The sequence below is a fragment of the Scyliorhinus canicula genome, chromosome 14 (genome assembly GCF_902713615.1).
Source record: "Scyliorhinus canicula chromosome 14, sScyCan1.1, whole genome shotgun sequence".
In the NCBI taxonomy this organism is placed as follows: domain Eukaryota; kingdom Metazoa; phylum Chordata; class Chondrichthyes; order Carcharhiniformes; family Scyliorhinidae; genus Scyliorhinus; species Scyliorhinus canicula.
The window spans coordinates 62176783-62189653 of NC_052159.1; the positions used below are offsets into that span (position 1 = coordinate 62176783).

The 12871-nt window shown below is 55.1% G+C and overlaps 1 protein-coding gene across 7 annotated transcripts in view; it reads right to left on the bottom strand.

Annotated features, from left to right (window-relative positions):
* The window catches only part of LOC119977194 (glutamate receptor 4), a 390429-nt gene that overhangs the window by 5223 nt on the left and 372335 nt on the right, over nt 1-12871 (bottom strand). The gene's annotated exons all lie outside the window — the stretch shown is intronic.

Sequence of the window (12871 nt, forward strand, 5' to 3'; positions counted from 1 at the left end):
AGGATTTCACAATATTCTGTTTTTGGGTTATTATTATTACAAAGTAGCACCGTCCGGGGTCCTGCCCTCTCCTGTCCAAATTGGCACAGTCCAGGATCCTGTCCTATCCATATTGACACTGTCCAGGGTCCTGCCCTACCTTATCCAAATTTACACTGTCCAGGGTCCTGCCCTGTCCTGTCCAAATTGACACTGCCCAGGGTCCTGCCCTGTCCTGTCCAAATTGACACTGTCCAGAGTCCTGCCCTGCCCTATCCAAATTGACACTGTCCATGGTACTGTCCAAATTGACATTGTCCAGGGTCCTGGCCTGTCCTGTCCAAATTGACACAGCCCAGGGTCCTGCTCTGTCCTGTCCAAATTGACAATGTCCAGGGTCCTGGCCTGTCCTGTCCAAATTGACACTACCCAGGGTTCTGCTCTGCTATCCAAATTGACACTGTCCAGGGTTCTGTCCAAATCGGCACTGTCCATAGAACATAGAACAGTACAGCACAGAACAGGCCCTTCGGCCCTCAATGTTGTGCCGAGCCATGATCACCCTACTCAAACCCACGTATCCACCCTATACCCGTAACCCAACAACCCCCCCCTTAACCTTACTTTTATTACGACACTACGGGCAATTTAGCATGGCCAATCCACCTAACCCGCACATCTTTGGACTGTGGGAGGAAACCGGAGCACCCGGAGGAAACCCACGCACACAGGGGGAGGACGTGCAGACTCCACACAGACAGTGACCCAGCCGGGAATCGAACCTGGGACCCTGGAGCTGTGAAGCATGTATGCTAACCACCATGCTACCCTGCTGCTCCAGGGTCCTGTCCTGTCCAAATTGGCACTGTCCAGGGTCCTGTCCTGTCCAAATTGACACTGTCCAGGGTCCTGTCCTGTCCTGTCCAAATTGACACTGTCCAGGGTCCTGTCTTGTCTTGTCCAAATTGACACTGTCCAGTGTTCTGCCCTGCCCTGTCCAAATTGACACTGTCCAGGGTCCTGTCCTGTCCTTTCCAAATTGACACTGTCCAGGGTCCTGTTCTGACCCCCAAATTGACACTGTCCAGGGTCCTGTCCAAATTGACACTGCCCAGGGTCCTGCCTGTCCTGTCCAAATTGACACTATCCAGGGTTGTGCCCTATCCTAATTGGCACTGTCCCAGGTTCTGTCCAAATTGGCACTGTCCAGGGTCCTATCCTGTCCATATTGACACTGTTCAGGGTCCTGTCCTGTCAAAATTGACACTGTCCAGGATCCTGTCCTGTCCATATTGACACTGTCCAGGGTCCCGCCCTGCCCTGTCTAAATTGACACTGTCCAGGGTTCTGTCCAAATTGGCACTGTCCAGGGTTCTGTCCAAATTGACACTGTCCAGGGTCCTGCCCTGTCCTGTCCAATTTGGCACTGTCCAGGGTCCTGTCCTGTCCACATTGAAACAGTCCTGCATACACTTTAGAATTGTTTACTGGCTCATTCCTACGTAGGACTACATGTACAGAGAAAGCAACTCAAGACATGTAACTCAATTAAAACTTTTCAAACTGTTTTGAAGTTTATCTATGAGGGGAGTCAATGTGTCCAATGAAAGAATACAGAGGGAATTTCCTCGAACGAGACCTGATGAAGCAGAAGTATAACACAGTGGAAGCTCTTCATTACAATGCAGTACAAATTCTAATGCTTCAATTACTCACACTGATTCAACAGCTATGATAGTGAATCCACTGCCATCAATACTCTATTTATACTGTGGTAGCACAACCCCTTGAAAGGGCGTGCCCTTGCGGTCCACGTGACTGGCTTGGGGTCAAAGGGCCTCTTCTGCATTGTGTGATTCTGTGATTCTATCATGCGGGAGCACGTGAGCCTCACTAATGAGGGATCAGTGCGGGTCCCAGGGAGAGGGGCTCTAGTCAGAGTGAACCTGGGACTGGGAGCCAGAGTGTTAACACCATGTTAGAGATTCTGTGCCGGTACATAAGTTACCCTTGTTCGTTGCCAATAAACACTTTGTTCTTTATTCCTACCGCCTACCTGGTATTGCATCGAGACACCACATATACCTCAAGAAATAGCATTATATTTTGCTACTTATTCCTTTATAACATAAGAAAAAGATGACTCTCTTAACCATCATGTTATTTTCACCGAATCTGCCTCATTATCACACAGAAACGAATCCATCTCAGCAGCTTGATGCTGTGCGGTAGGCAAAAAACCCCATCTGTCAAGCATGCTAGACTGTTCTTGCATTGATGGTGAACCAAATGTACAGGTGATCAAGATTTGTTGGACAAGCTGTAAGCTAGGATCTTGAAATGACAATGATAAAATTATCCTTGATTATGTAGTCTTAGAAATATAGTATGATTATCAAGACCTAATGGTCTAGGTCAGTCCAATAAATTGAGCCAATTCAAAATATCCATACATTAAATATACAAGCAAATGCTTCTGAAGCTAATTTAAAAAGGTGCTGAAATATTGTGATAGGAAAAGACAATTCCATTATGTTCTTATTGGCACAGCGCAGGCAATGTCAAATATTAGAACATAGAACATAGAACAGTACAGCACAGAACAGGCCCTTCGGCCCTCGATGTTGTGCCGAGCCATGATCACCCTACTCAAACTCACGTATCCACCCTATACCCGTAACCCAACAACCCCCCCATCCCTTAACCTTACTTTTTTTTAGGACACTACGGGCAATTTAGCATGGCCAATCCACCTAACCCGCACATCTTTGGACTGTGGGAGGAAACCGGAGCACCCGGAGGAAACCCACGCACACACGGGGAGGACGTGCAGACTCCGCACAGACAGTGACCCAGCCGGGAATCGAACCTGGGACCCTGGAGCTGTGAAGCATTTATGCTAACCACCATGCTACTGTGCTGCCCGATATTCTTTCCAAACTGTTAGTTTTTCCTTTACCCTTTGAATAATAAATAACCTTTGTAGTTTTTGAAGCGTGCATACCATAATATCTGCAAATTTGACTTTGTGTATACCTACAAAAATGTGCAGAATAACAGGTATTATTTTATGTAGAGTGGCTTTGAAACAAACAGGATCTAAATAAGAGTTTGTACCAGGGAACAAAGCAAAACAGACCTGCTAATACACAGTCCCACAATGCGATAGGATGCAGGATTTTATAGAAGCATAGAATCTTAGAATTCACAGTGCAGAAGGAGGCCATTCAGCCCATCGAGTCCGCACCGACCCCTGGAATGAGCACCCTACTTAAACCAGTGCCTCCACCCTATCCCCGTAACCCAGCAACCCCACCCAGCCCTTTTGGACACTAGGGGCAATTTATCATGGCCAATCCACCTAACCTGCATATCTTTGGACGGTGGGAGGAAACCGGAGCACCCATAGGAAACCCATGCACCCACGGGGAAAATGTGCAGACTCCGCACAGACAGTGACCTAAGCCGGGAATCGAACCTGGGACCCTGGAGCTGTGAAGCAACTCTGCGAACCACTGTGCTACCATGCTGCCCGTGATTTGGTAATAATGTTCTAATACATGACTTTGATTCCAGTTGTGAAGTGGTTTTCTATGGAGAGAGAGGAAAGTGGGAGGGTGACTCTAATCCACCAGCTGATGATCCACAGAAGATTAATATTAATTGGCAAATAACAAAACACCATTTATCAGGCTTCAAAGGACGTTCAGCTCCACATTTAGTTCAAATATAGTATTGATCATAATATCAACCAAAATTGTTGTAGAATGTATTACTCCAGTGTTGCTCAATAACTTAGGCTATAGGGGACCAGATGGGAGGAATGGATCCCTGGAGGTTTGGGAGGCCGAGGGCTCGGGAGTACTCTTAATTCTCCCATGTGCACAGGGTTTATTCCCGTATTGATTTCTTTGTCCTGAGTAGGGAATATTCGGCTATAGCGATTTCGGACCATGCTCCGCATTAGGTGGATCTGGAGATGGGGGAGGTGCGGGACCAGCGCCCGCTTTGGCGTCTGGACATGGGGTTGTTGGCTGATGAGGAGGTGTGTAGGAGGGTCCGGGGATGTATCGAGAGGTACCTTGAGGTCAATGATACTGGGGAGGTCCGGGTGGGGATGGTGTGGGAGGCTCTGAAGGCAGTGATTAGGGGGGAGCTGATCTCCATCCGAGCCCATAGGGAGAGGGGGGAGAGGAGGGAGAGGGAGAGACTGGTGGGGGAGCTGTTGAGTGTGGATAGGAGGTATGCGGAGGCCCCGGAGGTTGGATTGCTGGGGGAGCAGTGTAGCTTGCAGGCTAAGTTTGATTTATTGACCACCAGAAAGGCGGAGACACAGTGGAGGAAGGCCCAGGGAGCGGTCTACGAATATGGGGAGAAGGCAAGCAGGATACTGGCGCATCAGCTTCACAAGCGGGACGAGGCTAGGGAGATTGGTGGAGTGAAGGATAGGGGTGGGAATGTGGTGCGGAAGGGGGCAGAGATCAATGGGGTCTTTAGGGACTTCTACAGGGAACTGTACCGGTCGGAGCCGCCGGTGGTGGGGGGGGAATGGAGAGCTTTTTAAACAGGCTGCGATTTCCAAGGGTGCAGGAGGAGCAGGTGGAGGGACTGGGGGCGCCGATCGAGTTGGAGGAGCTGGTCAGAGGGATTGGCCACATGCAGTTGGGGATGGGTTCCTGGTTGAATTTTATAAGAAATACGCAGACCTGTTGGGCCCCCTGTTGGTTCGGACCTTTAACGAGGCATGGGAGGGGGGTGTTTTGCCCCCGACGATGTCACGGGCGCTGATTTCCCTGATTCTGAAGTGAGATAAGGACCCCTTGCAGTGTGGATCATATAGGCCGATTTCACTGCTGAATGTGGACGCCAAATTGCTGGCGAAGATCTTGGCCACTAGAGTAGAGGACTGTGTGCCGGGGGTGATACATGAAGATCAGACGGGTTTTGTGAAGGGGAGGCAGCTGAACACTAACGTGCGAAGGCTGCTAAATGTGATAATGATGCCGGCGGCAGAAGGAGAGGCGGAGATTGTGGTGGCGTTGGATGCGGAGAAGGCCTTTGATAGGGTTGAGTGGGGGTACTTGTGGAAGGTGTTAGAGAGGTTTGGGGAGGGGTTTATTAAATGGGTGAGGTTGCTGTACGAGGCCCCGATGGCGAGTGTAGCGACAAATGGGAGGAGGTCCGAGTACTTCAGGCTCCACTGGGGGACGAGGCAGGGGTGCCCCCTGTCCCCCTTGCTTTTTGCGTTGGCAATTGAGCCTCTTGCCATGGCTCTCAGGGAGTCGGGGAGGTGGAGGGGTCTGGTGCGGGGTGGGGAGGAGCACCGAGTGTCACTTTATGCAGATGACTTGTTGCTGTATGTAGAAGACCCGGTGGGGGGAATGACGGAGGTGATGGAGATTCTTGCTGAGTTTGGGAGTTTCTCGGGCTATAAATTGAACCTTTGCAAGAGTGAGCTGTTTGTTGTACATCCGGGAGATCAGGAGGAGGGGATTGGTAGGCTCCCGCTAAAGAGGGCAGTGAGGAGTTTTAGGTACCTAGGGGTTCAGGTGGTTAGGAGTTGGGGGACTCTGCATAAGCTTAATTTTACTAGGTCGGTGGAGCAGATGGAGGAGGAGTTTAAAAGGTGGGACATGCTGCCGCTGTCGTTGGCGGGTAGAGTACAGTCCGTTAAAATGACGGTGCTCCCGAGGTTTTTGTTTTTGTTTCAGTGCCTCCCCATTTTCATTCCGAGGGCCTTTTTCAGGAGGGTGAACAGCAGCATTCTGTGATTTGTTTGGGCGCACGGGACTCCGAGGGTGAGGAGGGTCTTTTTGGAGCAGGGCAGGGATAGAGGGGGGCTGGTGCTGCCCAACCTCTCTGGGGTACTATTGGGCGGCTAATGTCTCGATGGTTCGCAAGTGGGTAATGGATGGGGAGGGGGCAGCATGGAAACGGCTGGAGATGGCGTCCTGTGGAGGCACGAGCCTGAAGGCACTGGTAACAGCGACGTTGCCACTCCCTCCAACGAGGTACACTACGAGCCCGGTGGTGGCGGCTACCCTCAAAATTTGGGGGCAGTGGAGGTGACACAGGGGGGAAGTGGGGGGCTCGGTGGAGGCCCCGCTGCTGGGGAACCACCGGTTTGTCCCAGGGAACATTGATGGCGGGTTCCTGGGGTGGCACAGGGCGGGCATTAGGAAGTTGGGAGACCTGTTCATTGACGGGAGGTTTGCGAGCCTGAGTGAACTGGAGGAGAAGTTTGAGCTCCCCCAGGGAATATGTTCAGGGACCTTCAGGTCAAGGCATTTGCTAGGCGGCAGGTGGAAGGGTTCCCTTCGCTGACCCCACAGGGGGTAAGGGACAGGGTGCTTTCGGGGGTGTGGGTTGGGGATGGGAAGGTGTCTGACATCTACCGGGTGATGCAGGAGATGGAGGAGGCGTCGGTAGAGGAGCTGAAGACTAAGTGGGAAGTGGAGCTGGGGGAGCAGATTGAGGAGGGGACATGGGCGGACGCCCTGGAGAGGGTGAACTCCTCCTCATGTGCGAGGCTTAGCCTCATCCAGTTCAAGGTACTGCAGAGGGCTCATATATCTGGGACGAGGATGAGCAAGTTTTTTGGGGGTGAGGACAGGTGCATTAGGTGTTCGGGGAGCCCAGTGAACCATGCCCATATGTTTTGGGAATGCCCGGCACTGGGGGAATTCTGGCAGGGGGTGGCGAGGACGGTGTCGAGGGTGGTAGGGTCCAGGGTCAAGCCAGGCTGGGGACTCGCGATATTTGGGGTTGGGGTGGAGCCGGGAGTGCAGGAGGCGAAAGAGGCCAATGTTTTGGCCTTTGCGTCCCTAGTAGCCCGGCAGAGGATCTTGCTGCAGTGAGAAGATGCGAGACCTCCGAGCGTGGAGACCTGGATCAATGACATGGCGGGATTCATTAAGCTGGAGAGAGTCAAATTCGCCCTGAGGGGGTCGGTACAAGGGTTCTTTAGGAGGTGGCAGCCTTTCCTCGACTTTCTGGCTCAACGATAAGGAACTAGGTCAGCAGCAGCAGCAACCCGGGTGGGGGGGGGGAGGGGGGGGGAAGGGGGGGGGTGGTCTCAGGGGGGGTAGTGTTTAAGTTAATTTGCTTATTGTTAATTTATTTTGTTGTTTATTGGGTTTGGGGGGGTGGGGGGGTTCGTTACATGCGTTGTTACGGGTGCTGGGGGGGTGTTTATTATTGTTATTATTAATTATTATTGTTCTGTTGCTATGTATTTTTCAAAAAATTCCAATAAAAATTATTTAAAAAAAAAAAATAACTTAGGCTATAGGGACTTCCGGTGGCGGCAATGCGGAGCTAAGCCGCACATTCAGCAGCTCCCGCTGAAAACGGACTTTGGGGCTCTTTTCAGGGCCCCCAACGGAGCTGTATTGGCAAATCCCGACGTGGGAAGAGGACAGGAGTCGACCCCTACGGTCCTATGGTCCGGACCAAGAGTGGGGTAAGGAGAAAAACGGAGAAAACACCCCTGAAAATGCGGGGGAAGGAAGACAAAATGGCGGCCGGCGGAGGCTCGGTGGGCTGGAGGCAGTGGGCGCAGGAGCAGCAGGCGACTCTGCTGCGCTGCTTCCAGGAGCTTAAGGTGGAGCTGCTGGAGTCGTTGAAGGTAACCACCAGAGAGCTGATGGAGACCCAGACAGCCCAGGGGGCTGCGATCCGGGAGCTGCAGAAGCAGGCCTCCGAAAGGGAGGATGAGGCCGTGGCCGTCGCGGGGAAGGTGGAGATGCACGAGGCGCTCCATAAAAGATGGCAGAAGCGGTTCGAGGAGCTGGACAACCGGTCGAGGCGGAAGAATTTACGGATCCTGGGCCTCACGGATGGGCTGGAGGGGTCGGACCTGGCGGCCTATGTGGTTGTTATGTTAAACTCGCTGATGGGGGCTGGGTCCTTCCAGGGGCTCCTGGAGTTAGAGGGGGCCCACAGAATTCTGGCTAGGAGGCCCAAGCCGAACGAGCCGCCACGGGATGTGTTGGTGCGGTTTCATTGGTTCGTGGATCGTGAGTGTGTGCTACGGTGGGCCAAGAAGGAGCGGAGCAGCAAGTGGGAGAACACGGAGGTGCGGATCTTCCAGGACTGGAGTGCGGAGGTGGCGAGGCGGAGGGCCGGGTTTAACTGGACGAAGGCGGTGCTCCACAGATGGAAGGTGAAGCTTGGCATGTTGCAGCCGGCGCGTCTGTGGGTCACCTATAAGGATCGGCACCATTATTTTGAGTCCCCGGAGGAGGCCTGGGCCTTTGTGCAGGCCGAGAAATTGGACTCAAACTGAGGGTCTAAGATGGGGGATGCTGTATAATACTGTATTTGCATTTGCTTGGTTTAATGTATGATGTGGGTTGGCCTTAGGGTGGGTGGGGTGATGTTGATTTGTCTTTTCTGTATGGGTTTTCCTGTATGGGTCTGGTGGACGGGTTCGGGCAGGGGGGTAAACGGGGAGTTCGGGGAGCTGGTGGGGGGGGGGGACTGGCAATGGGAGTTGCCCTAGAGGAGGCGGGGCTGGGCAGGGCGAAAGAGCGGGCTTTCTGCGGGTTTCCCGCACTGGGAGATGGTGGGGGCGGAGTCGGGGCTGAGAAGCGCGGGTCGTTGCTGGCTGTTTTCTTTTCCCGCGCAAGGGGGGGGGGGGGGGGGGAAGGAGGACCCGTTGAAGGGCACGATGGAGGAGTAGTCCCACGTGGGGAGGAGTCGGAGGTAGGACGGGGGTCGCCGGGGTCAGCAGAAGTTAGCTGGCTCACGGGAGTGCTATGGAGGGAGGGGCGCGGCTAGGAGGGGTCCTAGCCTGGGGGGGGGGGGGGGGGGTTGGGGTAACCGGGATGCTGCTGAAACGGTCAGGAAGGAGCTGGAGGACGCAGGGGGTGCTGGAGGGGGGGGGGAGTTGCCGCCGTGGGGAACTGGCAGAGCGGTGGGATGCTGGCCGGGGGTGGGCAAGGGAGGGGGTATGGCTAATCGGCAGGGGAGGGGGGCAGGGAGCCCTCGGATCCGGCTGATAACCTGGAATGAGAGGGGGCTGAATGGGTCGGTCAAACGGGCCCGGGTATTTGCGCACCTGAAGGGGCTGAAGGCGGATGTGGCCATGCTCCAGGAGACACACCTGAGAGTGGTGGACCAGGTTCGGCTGAGGAAGGGATGGGTGGACCAAGTATTTCACTCAGGGCTGGATGAGAAGAGTAGGGGGTGGCGATCCTGGTGGGGAAGAAGGTGTCGTTTGAGGCGTTAAATGTGGTGGCTGACAGTGGCGGGAGATATGTGATGGTGAGTGGCAAGCTGCAGGGGGAGCGGGTGGTGTTGGTGAATGTTTACGCCCCAAATTGGGACGATGCGGGGTTTATGCGGCGTATGTTGGGCCGCAATCCGGACCTGGAGGTGGGGGGCCTGATCATGGGGGGGGGGGGGGGGGGGGGGGGGGGGACTTCAACACGGTACTGGATCCCCCATTGGATCGATCCAAGTCCCGGACGGGTAGGAAACCGACGGCGGCTAAGGTGTTGAGGGGATTTATGGACCAGATGGGGGGGGGGTGGGGGGGTGGATCCCTGGAGGTTTGCGAGGCCAAGGGCCAGGGAGTACTCGTTTTTCTCCCACGTACATAAGGCCTACTCAAGGATTGATTTCTTTGTCCTGAGCAGGGGGTTGGTTTCGAGGGTGGAGGATGTGGAATACTCCGCCATTGCCATTTCAGATCATGCCCTGCACTGGGTGGACCTTGGGCTGGGGGAAGGGTGGGACCAACGTCCGCTCTGGCGCTTGCAGGTGGGGCTGCTGGCAGACGAGGAGGTGGCCGAGAGGGTTCGGGGGTGTATTGAGAGGTACCTTGAGGCCAATGACAACGGGGCGGTCCGATTGGGGACGGTCAGGGAGGCATTGAAGGCGGTGACTAGAGGGGGGAGCAGAGGGAGAGAGAGAGACTGATAGGGGAGATGGTGAGGGTGGATAGGAGATATGCGGAGGCTCCAGAGGAGGGATTGCTGGGGGAGAGGCGTAACCTTCAGGCCAGATTCGACCTATTGACTACCAGAAGCGGAAGCTCAGTGGAGGAAAGCACAGGGGGCGGTGTGTGAGTATGGGGAGGAGGCGAGCGGGACGCGGCCAGTGAGATTGGGGGAGTGACGGATAAAGCTGGGAAGGTGGTGTGGAGGGGGGTAGATGTTAATGGGGTCTTCAGGGACTTCTATGGGCAACTGTACCGGTCGGAACCCCCAGTGGAGGGGGGAGGAATGGGGCGCTTCTTGGACAAGCTGCGATTCCCGAGGGTGAAGGAGGAGCAGGTGGAGGGACTGGGGGCGCAGATCGAGCTGGAGGAGGTGGTCAAAGGGATAGGGAGCATGCAGTCGGGGAAGGCGCCGGGGCCAGACGGGTTTCCGGCGGAATTTTATAAAAGGTATGTGGACCTGTTGGGCCCCCTGTTGGTCTGGGCCTTTAACGAGGCTAGGGAGGGGGGGGGGGCTTTGCCCCCAACTATGTCACGGGCGCTGATTTCCTTGATCCTGAAGCGGGACAAGGACCCTCTGCAGTGTGGGTCATATAGGCCGATTTCGCTGCTAAACGCCGACGCTAAGCTGCTGGCAAAGATCCTAGCCACTAGAACAGAGGATTGTGTGCCGGGGGTCATACATGAGGACCAGACGGGGTTTGTGAAGGGAAGGCAGCTGAATACGAACGTGCGAAGGCTCCTCAATGTCATTATGATGCCGGCCGTGGAAGGGGAGGCGGAGATAGTGGTGGCATTGGATGCGGAGAAGGCCTTTGATAGGGTTGAGTGGGAGTATCTGTGGGAGGTGTTGGAGAGGTTTGGGTTTGGGGAGGGGTTTATCCGTTGGGTGAGGTTGCTCTATGAGGCCCTGATGGCGAGTGTTGCCACGAATAGGAGGAGGTCGGAGTACTTTCGGCTGTACCGGGGGACGAGACAGGGGTGCCCCTGTCCCCCTTGCTCTTCGCGTTGGCGATTGAGCCCCTGGCCATGGCACTGAGGGAGTCAGGGAACTGGAGGGGCCTGGTGCGGGGTGGGGAGGAGCATCGAGTGTTGCTTTATGCGGACGACCTGTTGCTGTATGTGGCGGACCCGGTGGGGGGGGGGATGCCGGAGGTGATGAGGATTCTTAGTGAATTCGGGGTTTTCTCTGGGTATAAGTTGAACCTGGGCAAGAGTGAGTTGTTGGTGGTGCATCCGGGGGATCAGGAGGAGGGGATTGGTAGGCTCCCACTGAAGCAGGCAGGGAAGAGCTTCAGGTACCTAGGTGTCCAGGTGGCTGGGAGTTGGGGGGCCCTGCACAAGCTCAACCTCACAAGGTTGGTGGAGCAGATGGAGGAGGAGTTTAAGAGGTGGGATATGTTACCGCTGTCACTGGCGGGGAGGGTTCAGTCCGTTAAGATGACGGTGCTCCCGAGGTTTTTGTTCCTGTTCCAGTGTCTCGCCATCCTTATCCCGAAGGCCTTTTTTAGGAGGGTCAACAATAGTATTACGGGATTTGTGTGGGCGCATGGGACTCCGAGGGTGAGAAGAGTGTTCCTGGAATGGGGCAGGGGCAGGGGCTGGCGTTGCCCAACATCTGTGGGTACTATTGGGCTGCCAACCCAGCAATGGTGCGTAAGTGGGTAATGGATGAGGAAGGGGCAGCATGGAAGAGATGGAGGCAGCGTCATGTGTGGGCACGAGCCTGGAGGCGCTGGTAACGGCGCCGTTGCAGCTCCCTCCAACGAGGTATACCACAAGCCCGATGGTGGCGGCTACCCTCAAAATGTGAGGGCAATGGAGACGGCATAGGGGAGATGTGGGGGACTCGATGGAGGCCCCGATACGGGGGAACCATCGGTTTGTCCCAGGGAGCATTGATGGCGGATTTCTGGGCTGGCACAGGGCAGGGGTTAAGAGGTTGAGGGACCTGTTTGTGGAGGGGAGGTTCGCGAGCTTGGGGGAGTTAGAGGGGAAGTTTGGGCTCCCCCCGGGAACATGTTTAGGTACATGCAGGTGAGGGCGTTTGCCAGGCAGCAGGTGGAGGGGTTGCCCTTGCTGCCCCCACGTGGGGTGCGGGACAGGGTGCTCTCGGGGGTGTGGGTTGAAGGAGGGAGGATTTTGGACATATACCGGGTGATGCAGGAGGTAGACGAGGCCTCGGTGGAGGAACTGAAGGGTAAATGGGAAGAGGAGCTGGGTGAGGAGATTGAGGAGGGGACATGGGCGGACGCCCTGGAGAGAGTGAATTCCTCCTCTTCCTGTGCGAGGCTTAGCCTCATACAGTTCAAGGTGCTGCATAGGGTCCACATGACTGGGACGAGGATGAGTAGGTTTTTCGGGGGCGGAGGACAGGTGTGCTAGGTGCTCGAGAGCCCAGCGAACCATGCCCATATGTTCTGGGCATGCCCAGCGCTGGGGGAATTTTGGAAGGGGGTAGCAAGGACGGTGTCGAGGGTGGTAGGATCCAGGGTCAAGCCAGGCTGGGGATTTGCAATTTTTGGGGTTGCAGTGGAGCCGGGAGTGCAGGAGGCGAAAGAGGCCGGTGTTCTGGCCTTTGCGTCCCTAGTAGCAATCCTAGGAGGATCTTGCTTCAATGGAAGGATGCGAAGCCCCCAAGCAGCGTGGAGGCCTGGATCAATGATATGGCGGGGTTCATTAAATTGGAGAAGATGAAATTTGCCCTGAGGGGTTCAGTACAAGGGTTCTTTAGGTGGTGGCAGCCTTTCCTGGACTTCCTGGCGGAACGGTAGGGAAATAGGCCGCCAGCAGCAGCAACCCGGGGGGCGGGGGGGCGGTCTGGTTTGGTGGGAGGGAGAACTGTATACATGGGTTTGTGGGATGTGGCGGGTGTTATTTCTTTCCCTTTTGTTGTGTGGGTGTTCTTTTGTTTGTAGTTGCTTTTGAAGATGGGTGGGTGTTGTTCTT